The following is a 19,669-nucleotide window of genomic DNA, read 5'->3' as shown; positions in this document are numbered from 1 at the left end:
TTAAAATATTTGGCTTATTGTTGTATTTCCTGGGCTTGAAGCAGATGCTAAAATTAAGTCTGCCCAATGATGTATAAAGTTTGCTAGTGTGAACAGTACCCTCAAGCAGTGACTTGTAATCCTACCAGGTATTTCCCAAATCAAGGAAAGAAACCATCCTTGTTCTTATCTCCCAGAAATTTGAAAGTTTCAGCTGATTATCTGTTACCAGACCTCATGCTAAGAATACATCAGAAATTAAATATTTGCCAGTGATATGCAGGACACTTGTTTTTGAAAATACAATGCAAGTATATAAAATTATAGTTCAGAGTAGTGATTATAGAATTTGCATTTACCAAAAGGTAAGAGCACATGCAAGGCAGTGAACCTGGCACAGACAAGGGGTAGCAGCTTGATATTCTATGGATAATATTCTTCTCTTTGCACTTTCTCCATAAGTAAACCAAAGACTTTTTGGATTTTAAATGATAGCATGGTGAAAAAAAAAAAATCTATCCTGCATTGACACAAATATAAATGTTTTATTGTATTTCATGTGCAGGCACAATCTCTTTGTTCTTTTCAAACTGGTAAGTTTTTGCATTGTCCAAGAAGATTTCTCCTGGTGCATAGCAAACTGTCATACTCTGTGATTTCATCCCTCTTAAATCACAAGGCATCAGAGAAACAAATTTAGCTTTTGCTCTGAAAAAAAGGCATCAGAGCAAAATACATAATGCATTTTGTGTGGTGTGATCATTCAGCTCTATGAGCTGCATAATTGTCCTTCAGATTTAAGATGTATCCCTTCAAAAACAAAGCAACCATTAATTTCTTTCCTTATTATTTTTATGAGTCTTCTTTCTCACTATGAAATGTATGTAAAGAGTTCAGATATTTGAGTCTTAATCTTCAACTAGAAATAAAACCTGCAAGGATACCTTGCCAATAGCAACCAGTTAGTTTGGTATTAGATCTATCAATCTGAACATGATTGATCAATTTAGGAAAAATATCAATAATTATTACTGATATTGGCTAGAAGTGCTTCAGAGTTCTTATGGTTAAAGAGTTAAAACAAACTTTGCTCCAGCCTATGGTTTAAGAGAGTAAAACTCAACAGCAAAAGAATTTTGCATTTGAAAGAAAAATAAAAGTTATTATTAGTAACTAGTGTGCCTCTGACACTCAAAAGTGACAGATTTTAAGTGTGTGTGTGAGTGCATGAAAAAGAAATAAAGATATTTTTAGCTTCCCTTTTGTATCCTTCACTCTGTGCCCCTCAGAAAAGTCTCTGTTTTTCTTGGGGAAGGAAAGAGATTATCAAGGGCAGGCAATGTTGAATTGGGTTGATCTGGCTGAATGCCCTGTGCCCACCAAAGCTGCTCTGGCACTCCTCAGCTGGACCAGGGAGAGAAAATGCAACAAAAGACTTGTGAGTGAGTCAGGATAAGGGCAGGGAGAGAACACTCAGCAATTACTGTCACCAGAAAACAGCCTCAGCTCTGGGAAAATAGTGTAATTACCAACCAAATTAGAGTAGAGTAATGAGACATAGAACCAAGTTATAAAACAGCTTCTCACCACCCTTCCCTTCTTCACAGGCTCTGCTTCACTCCCCTCCTCTCACTCCTCCTTCCTCAGAGATGCAGAACATCTCTTTATATATTATTTATATATTTCTTTCCCCAAAGTCTGCCTAAAAATTCAAAGGCTTATTTTTTTCTCACATGAAATTGAGATAACTGCCATTCCAGACTGTAATGATACTGCTAGTGCATATTTTGGAAAAAAATGCCTTTGCTTTCCATGCAAGCTGAAATCTCTGGTTGGCCTTGTCGTGCAGACTGAGAGGAGCTGCAATACAGACTGCTGTCGTTGTCCTTAGCATACAGTCATGCATCTTGCTGAGCTGAAGGGATGTTATGAGCTGTTAAAAGGAACAGAAAAAGCCAGTGATGATGTTTGTGCACCTTTCATGAATTTTATTATACATATTTTTTATGAGTGATGTGTCACTGATAGATGTCTGATAATGGTTTTCTAACTTGTAGAGAAGAGGTTTGGATTTTCAGGAACCAATAACTTCAGCTGTCTTATGTAAATTTTCAAAGTGATATAACATGGGCATAGAATTCTACGAAACAAAAATATTTGGAAGTAAATTATTTTTTAGTTTTGTACTGATAAAAGTTGAAAGGCAGCTTGAATAGCAACAGTTTTGTTTCAGAGAGCAAACCCCTCAGAAACATTTGTATAAGTGAGGATTAGGCTGTGAAGGGTTTCAGTTCTCCAAACTAGTTGCCAAGATTGTTATTTTCATGCTCTTGTCAGATGTGATGTTGTTTGGGGATAGGATTTTACAAAGGTAAAACTGCATCAGCCAGAGGCAATACAACAATGAGATGTTTTAAAAACTAAACTTTAAAGAATTAAGAATGCTTTATATATATTCAACTTACCTGAAAAACATGTTTTATGTGACATGTGAGCTTGCTCATGACAATTTTATAGTCCAACTTCATGTCCTTTTTTTGAGTTCCCTTGGTAGACATTCACTAGGTGTAAGTGTCAGCAATTACATCCAGTTTTTGTGAAGCTGGATACACCAAGGTCACGGTAGATGCCTAACTCAGCCTGTGTTAAGAAAATTAATTTTATTTTTAAATTAATCACTTTTTCATTATTTATTTATCAAAACCATTGTTTGGTGGTTGTAATTGCTGATAGAGGAGTGCACCTTGCTTTTGTAACTACAAAGATGTTTCCTTGACAGTTCTTCTAATCTTGCAAAGCAATGAGTTTCAGTAGTTTTCCTCATTAGAACAGGAAAGAAATATTTGGAAAGTATGGGAAGTATCTTTCAGATTGAGTGGGTTTGCTTGTTTGTGGGCTGTTGTTGTCTTTTTTTTTAATGGAATAATCTACCAGATTATAATCATTATATAAATACATTAGAAAACTATTCTTAAAAAGAATACTGGCAATTAAATTCTACTAACATGATGCACAGGAGACCTAGGCTGATGAATTAGGTAACTGTAGCTCTGGGAGAATTATCTTATAGCTTGACACGGGTAGAGGCAGCACCAAACTTAGTCGGGGCACAGCAGGAGGAAAGACAAATGCCTATAATGACACTGTCAAGAAAGAATTGCACAGCTTCTTTGCACCTGCTAAGACCTGTCAGAATCCAGGGCTTCCCTCTGGCTGCCCTGGCAGGTCTGGGACCCTGGCAGGGGGTCAGGAACCCCCCTGGACAGAGCCCCCAGAGACACTGTCTGTGATCTCTGTCCATGGAAAAGAGTTTTCAATCTTACAGATTGAATTACAAGCTCCGAGTGTTTGATGTAAGTAATAATTAAGTGTGGCACAGGTACAAAAGTAAAATTTTTGGATTCTAGATTAGGGGTCCAAAGGGGACAAGATGGAGGAAATTGGGTGTGTCTTGTCCTTTTTCTCCTTCTTCATGCCCTCCATGTTTCACTGTAGTGTTGGCATTTTTCTGTTGGTTTAGGCTGGGGACACACTGTCCAACGTAGGTGACAGATATTGGCACATTATTGTAAATCCAGCACAGGTAGTTTCTGGTATTTAATGTTTGTAACATCCCACTGAGGGCAGAGCCCCACACGCTGCCCTGCAGGACAGACCTTCTGTTTTACATGGCCAAGTTTAAAACTGATCCTTTATATATTTTTTTTAATCTGTCTGTGTCATTTAGAGCATGGTTTCACATTACAGCCCTCAACACTCTGAACAACCCATGGTGCTCCCCTGACTCCCTGATGAACAGAGGCAGGAAAGTAAGCAAGCCAAAAATCAATTTTACATGACAGACATGAGAAGTGAACTCTGCGCTGATTCTCTGCATCATATCATTCAGGGACAGCTCTGATGAAATGGAAATGGCAGAAATACCAGGACAAAAATGGACTTTTTCAGTGACCACTAGCCATTCAATTATTTTAAATTTAGTTGCAAAATGTCAAGGCTTTGCTTTGTTGGTTGTCTTCATCAGACTTGTGGTGAAAAGGGTATCTCAACATTTGAACCAAAACTTTATTTCAATTAAAAGATCGTGTCCTGGGTTGAGGGAAACAAACAGCACAGTCTTTGGCAAGCTCCAAAATGCTAAAGAGTGCTTTTAAAAATGTTATCGAAGAAGAGTAGGCGTTATCAGAAATGTCAGCAGCAGAGCAAACATTATGTGGATATATCTATATGTTCATTAGTAAGAACATGTGAAAACCAGGAACTGAGCCTCCTTTTACAAGTTGTTTGAAGAAATACTATCATTTTAAGTGATACATTGAGTACTTGCACCTTTCTGACACCCAAGTTTCCATTAATTGCACTGTACCGGTCTGAAAGCATCCTAATTTGTCAAAACACTGGGTGATAGAAAAAGAATTGAAGCGCCACATAGATTGTTTATCAGCTTAAAAATTGTCTATTCTTCAACTTTTTATTTTTAACCTGAGAATTCTGTATGTATTGAAATAAGAATAGAAACTACTTTCTGAATACTCTGACAATCAATTACTTCTCCTCCCTGTTTTTCTAGTAATAACAAGTCAAAACATATCTAACCATAAATTGCTCCAGAATACAGTATATAAAACATTTTGATAAAGCAAGCTGCAGAAAGGAGATGTATATTCTAATAAACAGCTTAGGTGATATTCAGGATCCAAATGTCTGAGTGTTTTCCAGAATAATGAGGTTTGGATCCTATCACTTTGTTTTTACAGATACCGTTCATCAATATTCAGGAGTATTTCCTTTTTTAGTTTGCAATTTGTAATCTACTTCCTACATTCTTTCCGCCTTCATCATCTTTAAAGAAAAAAATACACATACAGAATAAAACATATGACCTGTAACATGGCAGTCAAATAGGATTATCCTTTCCTTTTTTATTCTTTTAGTGCTTTCCTCCCATTCTAATCAATATGAACCTTAGTTCACCTTTACATTCAAATTGATTTTAGTGTGGCCAAGCTCACAGACTGGGTTTGATGGCTTCATTTGTATTTACCTGCCACTTCCAGACAGACAGAACTCAGTGTCTCATGAAGTAGTAGAGAAAATGATGTTTTTGAGCTTCTTCATTGTAGGAGGTGATCATCTGTTTCCCAGAGTATCAGAACTGGTGCATATTCAACAGGAAGAAAAGAACCAATTAACCAAAATCTTGAGATCTTCTCCTTTCTTAATGATCTTTTCTATCCTGGGTTTCAGACATCTCTTGCATGGAATCTACATGAAATTCTGACTTTCACTTTTAGTACCAGCCTTTTTGCCTGGTAGATTTCCTAACACAATGATTATTCTGTTGTTTTAGGATAATGCCTTCTTTCATTAAAGAATTCAACTTTCACAGCTATTCAGCATTCTGATGTCCAAACTGGAAATGCTCCTTTTTTAAGTGTACGTTTTGGAAAAAAAAAATAAAATTCTTTGTATACTTATAAGTTAGTTTTATTTTAATGGAAAATAATACTTGTTTAAGCATATCTAGCTAATTAGATAAGCATTTATTGCTCAAAGTTTGGACTCAGTGGTCTTAGAGGTTTTTCCCAACTGAAATGGTTCTGCCAGAGCCTGAAAATGAAAAATTGAAAAGATTGAGTACACTGCATGCAATATTTGTGTTTAGTGGAACAGGCATACCCATGTGCACAGTATATCAATATTTGTGCCCACATGAGAAGAGAATTACTCAGATGGGAATTACTTCTACATCATGTGTGGTGTGACTTAGAGAGCTCTTCTCTTTTGATTGTACCCACAGCAAACTGTCTAATGTCTTCTTTTTGAGTGTGCACAGGAAAAGATGCTCATGTCCTAAGGACTGTAAATCATAAGTGTCAGTGAAGCTCGGTGTTTTCATTAAAATACAGATCAAAAAATTTTATCTGTCTTTTCCTTCCCCCTGGAATCTTTCAGGCAAAATCCAAGGTCTTCTCCAGTGGCCTGGTGAGATGAATGCCTGTAAAACACAGTCATTTGTTTAATATCACATGCCATTAAAACTAAGTAAATTTCTTACTAGAGGACTCTCCCCAAAAACCTCAAAAAACAAAAAAAAACCAACCAACAAAAAAAAAACCCAAAAGCCCTAAAAAACACAATAAAAGAACAACAACCCCCCCCAAAATAAACCTACAAAGATCAAACAAACAAACAAAAAAAAAAAAATAAAAAAAAGAAAAAAAGCCAAAAAAACAAAACAATGAAAGACCCCAAACCAAACAAAAAAATCACCACAATTTGTGAAACTAAGTCATTACTCTGTATCATTAGTTTGATACAATTTGATATTGACAATATTCTTCCAAATCTCCCCCTCAGTCTATGACAGTAACATATTTGCAGTTTTGAATAGTGGTTCTGTAGGTTTGGTTGCCTTGTTCTTCTTTCTTCTTGCAAATGAACACTGCTTTATTTTAGCAACAGACTCTAGATTTTAGGATCTCCTGGATTACTCTGCTGTGTCTTTTCCAAACTCTCATGTCCTCTGGTCTAGGGCTGGTACCACTTCAAACCTTTCACTGTGCCTCTTTCTCCTCTGCCTTCCTACATTTCATTTTTTAACAATAAACAAGGATGTTTCTGGATGGAAAACCTCTGTGAGAAGATGCTTTCTTTTTTTTCCCTAATATCTGTAATAACTTTTGTTCTGCAAACCGTCTTGAAAAAGAACCGCCAATCACTCAGCAATTAGGTGAAAAATAAGAAAGCATCATTGTAGCTTTTTTACAAGTTCAAATTTTACCTAGTCCAAACTTTACCATAGTAAAACTTCCATTGTTTGCAGAAAGTGTTGCGTATTTTTATTTTTCATTAATTTATTATTTACTTCTGCAATTGATTTTGTGTTACTGTTGGGACTTGATTCTCCTCTCTCTGTTGAAAGACAGGAATTTTTGTGAGGGTTGATTTTGGCTTATGGTGGGGCAACTAAGAAGACAATCAAAGTGAAATAGTTCAGCAAAATTTATTATTTGTGGCAAATCAGTCTTTTTTTTTAGTAAGACATTTTCTTCTAAAGTGTCTATTACATCTGTGTCTTCAGCAGAAAGCTCAAGCTAAAAATTGTCAAATTGTCTAAGTTGCACAGTTTCTAAAGTGCCAAACTCTACAGTATCTTACCCATTTTTAAAACTTTCAGGAGAAGTTTTGACAAGTGATTAAACTGATGCAGACTTCAGAACACTCGAAATCTGAGACACAAAATAACTAAACCTGAAGGCTTGAAAAGAGTGATAAATTTCAATGTTCTTTCACTTCCTAGTTTAAAGTAGATGTATCATAAAATACTTAAATCCTGGCAGCTTTTCTCAGTGATGTTTGGAGTGGTATGGATAAAAGTGTATCATTTAAAGCTCTTTATCTGGAACATCAAAACAACCCCCAAAGTTTTTCCTTCTGAGGGTGTGCTGGTTTAATGTTAACTTCTTTCATGGAACTATATTTCACCCAGTAGAAGGGAGATATGGGTAACAAAAAAAATCAAAAGGCACATGTCTGTGTTTTGGGGTTCTTTATCTGCACAAATGTAAAGGAACAGCTCTTTGAGAGAAAAAAGTAAGATCATTAATATTGTACAGGAGAATAAACAAGGGCTGTAGTTGATGGTCATTCAGGATTATGACAAAGCAGGTAGCTAAGTGCTTTAATTTGTTTTGTAAACTATGAACGTTTTTATAGCTCCACAAGAGATAAATAGAAAAAGTCTTAACTAGATCAAAGCTTTAAAAATATAGAAGAAAAATAATTGTCATTCTTTGTGTTTTCCTGATTTTCCTGTGAAAGATTTAATAGCAGTGCATTTCACAGCAGGATAGCTGGAAATAGCCTCACTACCCAGAGAACACTTGTGAGCAGTGAAGCCAAAAGATTTCACCACCTGATTCTCTAGCAGTTTATTAGGATTAAATGTTCAGTCACTTGTTTGCAGGTGATTATGAGATGAACTGGGGTAGGCTATGATACATGCAGGCAATTTTCTTTCACCTAATGTCAGCAGCAGTTGTGACAAACCTTAAAAACATTTATACTAAAAAGTATCTTTAGGTTTATATTCATTAAGTCTTATACCAGAATTTCATTTTTCATAAGAAATGAAATCTTGAGGAAGCGGAGGAATATTAGCTGGAGGGTTTGCTTAGCTAAGCTCTGAAAAATTAAAGAAAAGCTAATTTCTTCCAAAAGAAACTGTCTTAGGTGCATCCCACAGAGTACAATTACTTACCTGCTCCTTCTGAAAGGAAAGTTATTTTTCAGTTCATACCACGAGTTAGATATTTTCAAATCACCATCGTTAACTAAAAGCATTTGACAAGGAAACACAGAGTCTGCTGTGCTACCTCAGGGACACAGGTTCCTCTGAACTTCAGTTTGAGGCTTGTATAAATTAGTGTAATAGCAAGTATGACACTCTTTAAATCTCAGTAGATATGGCCTTGGATGTTTTATAATATTTGAGCATGGCTGTGTACTTCAAAAAAGACAAATTCTGTTTGTTATGCAATACAGCGTGTGCTTGCCACTTGCATCATCATTGCAGCTGTAGAGTGTCAAAGCAAATTCCTCCAAACTGATTTGTACCCACGGGTTTCATGCTGGGTTTACAAAACTTGATCTGTAAATAAGGTCAGGTGTCTGAACTTGATATCTGGCATGTTTTATATTCTTCTACTTCAAAATTCACATTCTCACAGATATTCTGATCATTGCATTTCCTTTTTTTCCCTCTAAGCCCATTCAGTAAATCATAGGAATATCCTGACAGCTTTTTTATTCCCCTGAAGTCTTCATATTACCAGATAAACTTTTTCTTTTGTGCTAGCTTAAGTTATCACTAGTTATTGCTTAGTTTCCCATTGCTGCAAAAAGGAAATTCTTTATATTAAACTCATGACAGAAGAGTAATAGGTGAAAATTCCACACAATTATTTTAAGAAAGTTTTGAAGTTGATTTAAACTTTCGGAAACCAACTATACTATGTGAAATACTACAGCTCCACTTCCATTTTATTTTCTTGCAGTAGGAGAATTCAAGTTTGTCATAATATGTGAAGCAGCCAGAAACTGATATAGAATTTAAAAAAAAAACTTCTTATCAAGATCTGGCATTCTGCCACACAAATAAGGTTTAGCATAATAAAACATGGATCTGGTTGTACCAAACATTGTGCAAATTAAATCAACTTCTTGAAAACCATTCTGTGCCTTTGTGTCAGAGTGTTGATCTCATCTGCTCAACACTTGCAAATCTGAATCGGCAATTCCAGAAACTTTCAGCCATGATCTAGGAAGGTTCAACAAAATATTTATAACATTTCCACAGGACTTTATCTTTTAGAGATATTTGCTGCTTTGAACTCAAAAAATATAATTTCATTTTGAGGATGCTGAAGGAGACTGAGGGTAACGATGCATAATATATGTAATTATGCATTGGAACTTCCACAGCATGGCTGTACCTGGCTGGATAAATCACCCATACATGTTACTCAATGTTGATTGACTAAGCATCAACAAAATTCCAGTGTCCATTTCCTAAAAATCTTTGGCACTAAAAATGATTATTGAAATATCATGATTGAAATAAATCTTTGAATAAATTGAAGGATGCAATGGATTTATTGCAGATCAGAATTACACTTTTTTTTTTTTTTTTTTTTTTTTTTTCTACATGAGGATAGCAAGACATACAAAAAGACTTTTGATCTCTTAAGAGAGCTTTATTAACATATAGATGACCAGAAGCTGCTGGGCATGGAAGGGTAAAATGAAAAGTTTAAAATATTATTTCTTTCTTTCCATTGCTCCACTGCTTCTTTGCAAAATACTTTTTTTTCATTTTTTCAGGATTTCTGTTTGTGTTGTAAGGTATTTTTTCGCCAGGTGAGTTTTGCAGCTGAGATGAGCTGATCTAACTGCTTACTGACAAAAACAGGGGATGTGTTACCCTCTTGTCTCACCCACAGACAAATTCTGGTTATTATCTAATCCCTACGTCAGCTGGTACAACAGAAAACTCACTTTTTCTTTTTTTCTTGTTTTTATTCTTTTTTTTTTTTTCCTTTGGATAGTTTAATTTTTCATCATTTTAATGAGCTAGGGGACAAGAATGCCATCCTGGCTTGCAAAAGAAAAATGAATAATGGTTCTCTGCTTGTAATGATCTAAAATTGACTTTCTTGCTTACTGAAGATCCAACAGGCTGAAATTGTCTTATATTATGTTGTCTCCCTGCCCTCTCAAAATACCTACAAAACCAACCCCCTTTCCCTAAGCCTCCAGAATTCTAAAATACTTAATTTCTATTCAGAAAAAACACTGTGTCTTGATTTTTGTGTTCAGAAATAAATAATAAACTGTGTGCTGTATCCTTGAACTCTAGGACACCTAATGAGATTTCTAGTTCTGGTCCTTCACACACCTCTTTTTCTGTCATCACAGATTGTCTCATATGTTTTAGCTGTTTGGGCAGTGGGAAAAGTGTAAGAGTATTCAAGGAAAGTGTAGTTACAGATTTTAGGATGCAGTAAAAAGGAGTCAATAATTTGCTCAAACCACAAAGCCCCATACCCAATAACTGTAGCTCTCAAGAACAACAATAGTGGAAAGGAATAGATTTCAGTCTCTAAAAGAACAATGGTTCAGTCCATGTGTCCAATAATGGTTAAGCAGGATTCTGAATAAGAAATGTGAACTGCATATATAGCCCTGGAAGGTGTATTTAAGATAAGAACCATTTTGTGAAAAAGGGTGGAAAAATAATGCAGACAGAAGTGGACAGTGAATTATTAACAGAAAAAAAGTCTTACCTTTCTGCTAGAACATGGAATATGGAGTACATATAAGAGAGAGGAAGCAGTACACCAGTGGGCGAGTCATAAAAGTGTCCTGCGGGTTTATTTGGTCTCACTGTTCCTAAATTCACTAAATAGGAAACAAAATGCTCCTACCCAGTTTACAGAGGAAGTCCATTGTATTGAACTAGGTTTCCCAGAACCTTTTTGTTAGATGTGATAATGGACCTTACCCTTCTTATTGACCTGGCAGTAAAAAATGGCCACTCTCATGCTGTGAGTAAGAACCAACTTTTCTTAGAAAATAGATCACAGAGGCCTTTTCAAAATGGCACCAGGGAAGCTGCCAGTGAGAACTCCCCCAGCTCTCCTCCATCATTAAGATGCTTTAAGCTTCTGGAGCAGGAAATATCACACCTCTGAAAACATTTTCAGCCAGCCCAACAAGTGTTACAGCCATTTCAAATGGCTGCCTGTTCTGATACTGACAGATTGAAGCCCCAGGAATGGCAATTCCTGAAGTAAGCAGCAATTTTGGGGTGATTTAAGACTTCACCAAGAGGGTGAACACTAAGACAAGTTGGCAGCTGTGCTCCAGACTAAAATACATAAAACTCTGTAGCTCTTTGTGTCAATACCTAAGCAGCTTTGGCTATTATGCAGGAGGTTCTCAGTAGTAATTTTCTGAGGCACCAAAGGTACCAATGTGCTGCACAAAAACAACACCTCCTGTCTCTTGAGGATCCATACCAGGGGCATCTGCTTGGCCATTTGTTAAGTGTACCACAGTGCCTGTGCCTCCAGGCAGTAGATTCACAGCTGCTTTGTTATATGAGGAAATTTAAATTAGTTTTGTTGAGACAAGAGGATGGTTTTATTTAGTTTGTCCTTGATGTCATGCATTTTGAATTCGAGATCCTTGCCTCTTTGCAGGGACAGGCAAATTACAGGTGTTTGCACTCTGCAGAAAAAATGGGGATTCTGAGGTAAGGTGGTTAAAGGTAGAAGCTCTGTCTTGAATAGACTTTGCTTTTTAATCATAAATATATTAAAATATAAATGGAATGAAGTATGAAAGATGACATGAACACTGAATTTAGTTGAAAAGAAGGGTTCTTGTGCAAACATATCTCAGGATAAATACGAACTGAGAAAAGCCTTTAAGGACGATGTCAAACTAAATGAATAAAAATGTTCAAAAATTTTAAAAGTCTATTTCTGTATTTATTATTCCTTTCATTTACCTCTAATTATGCAGAAGGTCCAGTTTGTTCTACTTTGAGATGAATAATAAACAACTTTCAAAAAAAGAGTTGCACATATTCATGACCAAGAAGTTACTCCTTTTTAATTTTTTTGCCTGTAGTTTGTGAATATATTCTGAAAGCCAGAACCCTCCATGCCTCTGACATGCTGTTCCCGGCTAATGATCCTTATTTCTAGTAAAACAAAGAATGGGAGAACTCCACACAGTAAAAAGGAAGTAATACAAACTCTCCATAATACAGTTTTGCATTTCAGAGGGGAGCAATCTCTGTTAATCTCTTACATTTTTTGAAAATCTCCATTTAATATGCAACTGGGCTAAAACTTAAATCTGCACTTCTGGACTCAGATCATCCTGCTGATTCTCACCCTCCTGCATAATTCTCTTCAATTATGGAATTAGCTGTGCTTTCAGATCTTTAAGAAGCTCAGTGCCACAGACAAGCAGCTGTAGTGTGCATCACCAGGTGTCCCATGCTGCTTTCACAATGGCAGCAAAAATTTTGTGCCTATTTCTTAAGTCTTTGTAACTTGCTTATAATGGGACATGAATATATATTTCTTGACACATCCATCATCATCATCATGTCTGAGCACCAGGTACAAATCAGCTTTGTTATCAGAGAAAAGCTGTTACAGAGGTGGCAGCTGTGGCCTGTAGCCACCTCTGCATTTTGATGTGGATGTGGGAGTTTACTTAAATTTCCTCTTAAGTTAAAGGCTACTGGATAAAGCTGCTTATTTCTAGGCACATCTTTCCTCCCAAGGAAATGGCTGCAGTGAGATTTGACAGATTTTAGTTTTAACTGTAGGTGTATAAATATACAGGTGGCAGACAGCCACCCTAGACTGCAGCACAGGACAGCAGTAGCTTTTGAGGCAGCTGCAGGATGTGTTATGGTCATTAAAAAATGCTTTCGTTGTCTTATTTGTCGGAATCTGAGGTATTGATGATTCCGAGATTGTAGAAAGTCTCTGTCTTTCTGCCCCGCTGCCAAAGAAGAAGCCATAATTCGTCTGTGCTGTTTTCAAGGTTGTTTATTCTGTTTATCTCTAACATGTTCTGCTGCCCTGCCGCAGCTCTGTCCTGCAGGGCAGCGTATGGGGCTCTGCCCTCAGTGGGATGTTACAAACATTAAATACCAGAAACTACCTGTGCTGTATTTACAATAATGTGCCAATATCTGTCACCTACGTTGAACAGTGTGTCCCCAGCCTAAACCAACAGAAAAATGCCAACACCACAGTGAAACATGGAGGGCATGAAGAAGGAGAAAAAGGACCAGACACACCCAATTTCCTCTATCTTGTCCCCTTTGGACCCCTAATCTAGAATCCTAAAATTTTACTTTTGCACCTGTGCAAAATTATTAATATAAAGTAATTAATTATTACTTATATCAAACACTCGGAGCTTGTAATTCATCCTGTAAGATTGAAAACTCTTTTCCATGGACAGAGATCACAGACAGTGTCTCTGGGGGCTCAGTACAGGGAGGTTCCTGACCCCCTGCCGGGGTCCCAGGCCCTCCAGGGCAGCCAGAGGGATGTCCTGGATTCCCACACTTATTGGGAATGCAGATGGAGAAAGTTTTGAGCAGGATGCCAGCTAATTTCTTAAGGCTAAAGAAAAACCTCAGGACACAGAGAAAACCTCCAGACTGTATGTTCAGCTATTTGCTGTCTGTGGATGCAATGCTCCATAACCACAGAGGGCACATAAATTATGAAAGCCTTTGTCTGGGACAATTTTTTTTTTTTTTTTTTTGATGGAAGCATCACAAACTGAAAGGGAAAAAGAAATCCCCTTAGTTTTTACGTATGCACAATAACTTCCAATTGAGAAACACTAACAGCAGTTTGGAAACAATTTGAGTGGGACTGGAGAGAAACAAAGCAAACCCATGATGCTCAGCAGAGTGACAGCAGAGGGCACCAGTGGCCTGCACTGGAGGAAAATGGATTTTTTTTTTTTTTTTTTTTTCCCTTGTAAATTGTCCAATAAATCCTTGTTTGCTCCTACCAGCTTAATGCAACAAAGCCAAAGCAATATGCCCATTTTAACAGATTCTTAGGGCTGACTCTTTGGGGTGTTCCAGATATGTGCTTGTGGCAGAAAGGCGGCTTCCACCATCTGATGCCAGACAGAAACAAGAAAAATGTCCAAACTGTTGTTTTTCAAAATCTATTGCTCACACATTTGCTGAAGGTTATCTATTCATAAAAGTTTGTTGCTTGGGAATTTTTAGCCTTTCACCTCCCAAGAAAAAGTATTTATTCCTCATAGAAAATATTCTGTGTCCTATATATCAATTATTTAAAAGTTTTAAAGACTCGGTAAATTGTGGTTTATGTGACAGTAATTTTCATCTAAACTAGTAGAAACAGAAGAAAAAATATTAGGCAGGGGAAATCTATGCATAAGTTCCTAAACTTATACTTTATAACTTTATATCCATAAACTGAAGGTGACAGGTTTACAAACAGTAAAATCCACACAGATTATTCATTGCATTTATAGTGTGTTAATATGCCTGTTTGAAGAGACAGCACAGCTATTTCTGCTTGCTGTGAAGACCCTCATGCCCCTGAGACTTTCAACTTCCACCAGGTACAAGGGGTCAGTGGGATGGGGGGATGGGAGCCATGTAGGCATGTGAATATTTTTAATTTTACCATGTAAATATTATATTGTATGCTTTCATGATATTAAATGTTACTTATAGGTGTATGCATATGTATTTTAAATAGTTAAAAATTATTGTATTGTGTTTATGTGGATGATGGTGAACTGAATATCTCTAATGGGATGAGAGTAGGGGCAAATATTTTGCAAATAGCTCTGGTGCAGGTTAGTATTTAGACATGTTCAGAGAATAATGAAATCATCAGCTGCTGCCAGATCAGGAATTGAGAGAGGAATAAGTAAACCCACTGGCTATTCACTTGGCTTAATATTATGTTTATTATTGCATTTTCATATTTGTTTATTGGAAATAGCCATGTGAAATAATGACTTGCTGACCAGTCTTCATTTCCTGGAACTCTCAAGCACCTGGTCTCCAAGGATTTTGAAGCTGGCATGCTCTAAATTTGTAATAAAATACCCCTTTAATTGGTAAGCACTGAAAATATTACTTTTATAAATATTTGATGAACTGAGATGCTTTATCTATTCATTAGACTCTAGAGTAATATATGTTCATTAGCAGAAGATGAATAACAGCATTTAATATTCTTTGTTTACAACTGAAGGTCACATGGAAGAATATATTAATTTATAATTTGTGACCTTCACGTTTTGTCTGTTTTAACAGGAATAGGCTTGTTTGACTTTATGGTCAGATCTGTGTTTGATTTTCAGCTTTAATTAGCACAATTAAATTCTCTCTCTGTGACAGACAAAATGCACTATGATTGACAAGACTGGTTTGGTGACATAGTTCTTGTTCAAAAAAGAGAAAAAACTATAATTTTTAAGAAGATAAATATTTGTTCACATGCCAGAGAAAAAAAATATAAAATACTATTATGTAAAAGAGTTACTAGTATCAGAAGTAATCAGAAATAGGTATCAGAAATAACATCAAAATTAGTTTTCTTTTTAAATATGTCCCTTAATAGGAAATAACAGTCATACAAAGATAAGGGTACAGTTTAGGTCTCTTGCTCTGTGTGTCTCAGGAGTCGTGGACACACTCCAAGCTGTTAGATATCACAACTCTGTTTAAAATTGTATGACTGCTAAGTGTATTACACTTACAGCTTTCAGGCATGATTTCACAGAACAGACAGCAGCGAGGAACAAAGAATGACTAGGCTGGGAAGAAATGGTGCTTAGAGCCCATCACAAGCTGAGTTTGTCAGATTGGCTTTTGAAGGGAACTGTGATTTCCAGAAAATCATCATTCTCTTGAAAAAAATATTCTGTGGTTTATCTTGGGAACTGGAGTTTAGTCGTACTACAGCCTATAAAAGATCCAGGGAATCACTGGTTCATTACAATAAAAAAACAAAAAAGTTATATTTTTCTTACTGATTTTAAAACTAAAAGAAAGTGAAAATATCAGAGACTCCTCCAGGATGTACACTTACATGTCTGATCAACAGCAGCTGGAGAAAAGTCTTTCCAATAAGACGTTTAACTTTGTGGAAGGTAAAGCTGTGGCCTACCTGCTACATGTAATATATTTTGGTCATAATATAAAGATCTCGCCAATGTGATGCTCTGATTTTTTTTTTTTTCCCCCACTTAGCTGTGTTTTTCATTTCCCTGTTTCCATAAAGTATGGTCTAAAGAGAATTCCTGTGTCATAAATGGGTCAGACTACATAATGGATTTAAAGGAAGTCTCCTCCCTTCCAAAAACCCCAGCGTTACTTTAGCATGAGAGGACACGGCCTCAGTTGTACCACAGGAGGTTTAGATTGGGTATTAGGAAAAAATGCTTCACTGAAAGGGTGGTCAGGCATTGAAACAAGCTGCCCAAGGAAGTGGTGGAGTGCCCATCCCTGGAGGCATTTGAAAGATGTGTAGATGTACTGTGTGGGGACACGATTTAGTGGTGGGCTTGACAGTGCTGGCTTTGCAGTTGGACTCGTTGACCCTAAAGGTCCTTTCCAACCTGAATAATTCTGTGATTATCTTGTTGTCACATATCATCTGTAAGTATAAGCTTCTCCCTCCCCACTCCCCACCTCCCATCTCTGGTGTCATACTGTCATCCTTCTTGTTCAAAAGCAGAGCAGGAAAAACACATCACATCTTTATCCTGATGATAAACTTGATTTTCCCCCTCATTTTAAAGTTGTACTCTAAATGCAAACACTGAATGTTGACTTTGCACTACCGTAGCCCATCCTCATGTTGCAACAATAAGGTGTTGCCTCCAAAGAAAATAACAGCATAAAGCCTGGGATCATTCTGCCATCAGTATTTCTGCAGTGAGACTCAAACCGTGCCTTACCTTTGTGGGTTTGATTTACATTGCATTAAGTCTACTTTCTTCTGTGAAAAAGCACTTTCTTCTTATTTGCATAAACATATACATTGCATAAATAGCATTGACTATGAAGGATGGAGGCAAGCAAGAATTTTGCATATTCAAAGCAAGAAATTAATAGATAAGATATCACTTGAAGGGGAAGTTTACCAAAATTTTTGCTAAAACCTTGAGTTTGTAGATTTGTGCTGCTTAGGAAGGTCACCATGAAAAATGGCACCCAAGGTGCTGAGGGAGTACTGTCATTACATCAGGAAAAATATCCTGATTTTGGGAATAGTGCTGATCCACTAATTAATTTCTTCTTCCCTGTTTTGAGGTAAGTCTGTTTCCTCACCTGTGGAGAGGAACCAATGCTTTGTTCCAGGGCTGTGCTCTGCTCCCCTTGGATTTGATGCCTGTCCCAGAAGCACCAGGGCTTGTTGATATCTTTGTGCCCACCTTCACAAGAATCAGCAAAACCCTGACAGCAATCCTCCTCTCTCCTTCCCTTCCAGCATCATGGAGTTGTCTGGTGGGTGTTGTCCAAACATGTTTTTGTTTTGATTGAGAAAAGTCTTTCCATGGAATTAAAAATCCATGTAAACCTTGCCCTGTGGTGACACAGCCAATATGAGAAGTTTTATTGGAGATGCTTCAGGGGAGCAGTGCTTGACTGAGGCGAGGATGGCAGATGGTATTTTCTCATTCTTTCATAAGAAGACTCAGCTTTCTTTTTATTCTCAGGGCACATGCCTTCATCAGCACATGTGTGAAAGCCTGTAATTTCTAGAGCATTTATAGCAAATTAGGGATTAAGTTCTTTGCATAGGAAAATCCCCCTCCATTATTAGAAGATGAGGATGTATTCCCCATTGGGCAGATATTCAGAATATATCCTATATATGTCCTATAACAGCTGTTTCCTAGGAGCATGTCCACATGTCCCAGGTGTGGGAAAGTTCAGTAGAGGGAACAAGACCACAGAATCTTGGAATGGTTTGGGTTGGGAGGGACCATAAAGACCATCTCCTTCCAACTTCTATTTTAAAATCTGCATCGAGTTCTATTCAAAATTCATTAATATTGCTTAAAATAGTTCATGGACTTCATTAAATTGCTTCATGGAATATTTAAGAGAAACCTTACCTAATATAAATTAGCAAGAAATCAATTCTTCTATTATAAACCAGAGGTCAATATCAGCCTTTTTTCATTCTTCTCACCATTCCTCTACTCAGAACTGATTTGTTTACCAAAAATAAGACCAGATAGAAACTTTTAGACTATAGACAGTAATATATGTTGTGATGATAGAGGAGAAGAGAGTGGCTGTTGTATTGATTGATTTTGTTAGATAGTAGGCGGATTTTCTAAAAAGAGAGAGGACTTTGCTAGTTATCCGTGGGGAAAGTTGGTGAGTCTAATGAGCAATACACAATAGTTTATTCTTGGACTTGGGAGAGTTTACAAGAGGAATGAAAACAAGTTTCTGGGAGAAATAGAAGAACTAAATCAGCAAAGCTGACAAATTGATGCCATTTAGTTCACTTTTGTTATTTAAAAAAATTATCCTTCAATAACAATGCCTTCTATAGGTGACTCTATTAATTAAAAATTATATCCTAGAATTATTATTTATTATTAGAAAATTAATTTATTTTATGATTTTGGTTTCAAGAAGAACTGTGGGCTGAGCAATTTTTTGTGTGAGAATGTACTAGTTTTTGCATTAGACACATTTGTCAGATTCAGCCAGACAAAGCCTATGAAAGAATTTAATAAAAAAATTCTTTACAATAATCAACACTTAAAAGTCATCCTTTCTTTAGAAGATAAGTAGATACCTGACCCTTAGAGGAAAATGATCCCATCCTAAAATGCTAAGAGTTTCAGGTTGCTATATTCAAATGAAACAGAAAATCATGGGTTTGACAATGTAAAATTTTGCATTTTTGTCACTGTTTTAAACAGATATCTGAAATGCCAATCTCTTACCATACTGATAACAACCTTTTAACTTTCAGTAAAGAGAGAAGATGTTAGATATTTTTTGAGGCTCTCTAAGGAAAGACGTACTATTACTACTGGCAGCAGTTTTAACTACATAGTCTTAACACAAAAAGAATGATAGCTTAAATAAATATCAACTTGAAAAGTTAATTTTCAGAAAAACAACAAAACAGCAACAACAACAGAAAAAAACCCTCTGGAGATTAGTTCACATTTGGAGCAAAATAATTGTGTTGCATGAGGCATTCTCTAAATGTCCTTCCCTTGTATTAATTTATATTCCCATTTGGATTTGTTTTGTGTTTAGACTCAATAGAATCCATTTATGCTCAGTGTATTTAAAACACAAGGTATATAGTAATGATAAAGAAAAAACAAACAATAATTCTTCGCATCCTTAGGCCACAGGAAAAAAAATATCAGTTGAGACAGAACTAAGAGGGATTAAAAAAAAAAAAAAAAAGGAGGTATTTACAGTGATATACAACAGGAACTTCATCTTAAAGACTTTTCATCAGAAGCAGTGCCGCTGTGTGCAAAACTTCCATCACCACTCTAGAACATTCAGGGGATTTTTTTTATTATATTTTTTCTTTTC

The sequence above is a fragment of the Taeniopygia guttata genome, chromosome 1, assembly GCF_048771995.1.
Source record: "Taeniopygia guttata chromosome 1, bTaeGut7.mat, whole genome shotgun sequence".
Taxonomy (NCBI): domain Eukaryota; kingdom Metazoa; phylum Chordata; class Aves; order Passeriformes; family Estrildidae; genus Taeniopygia; species Taeniopygia guttata.
Note: the sequence above shows the minus strand (reverse complement) of the source record.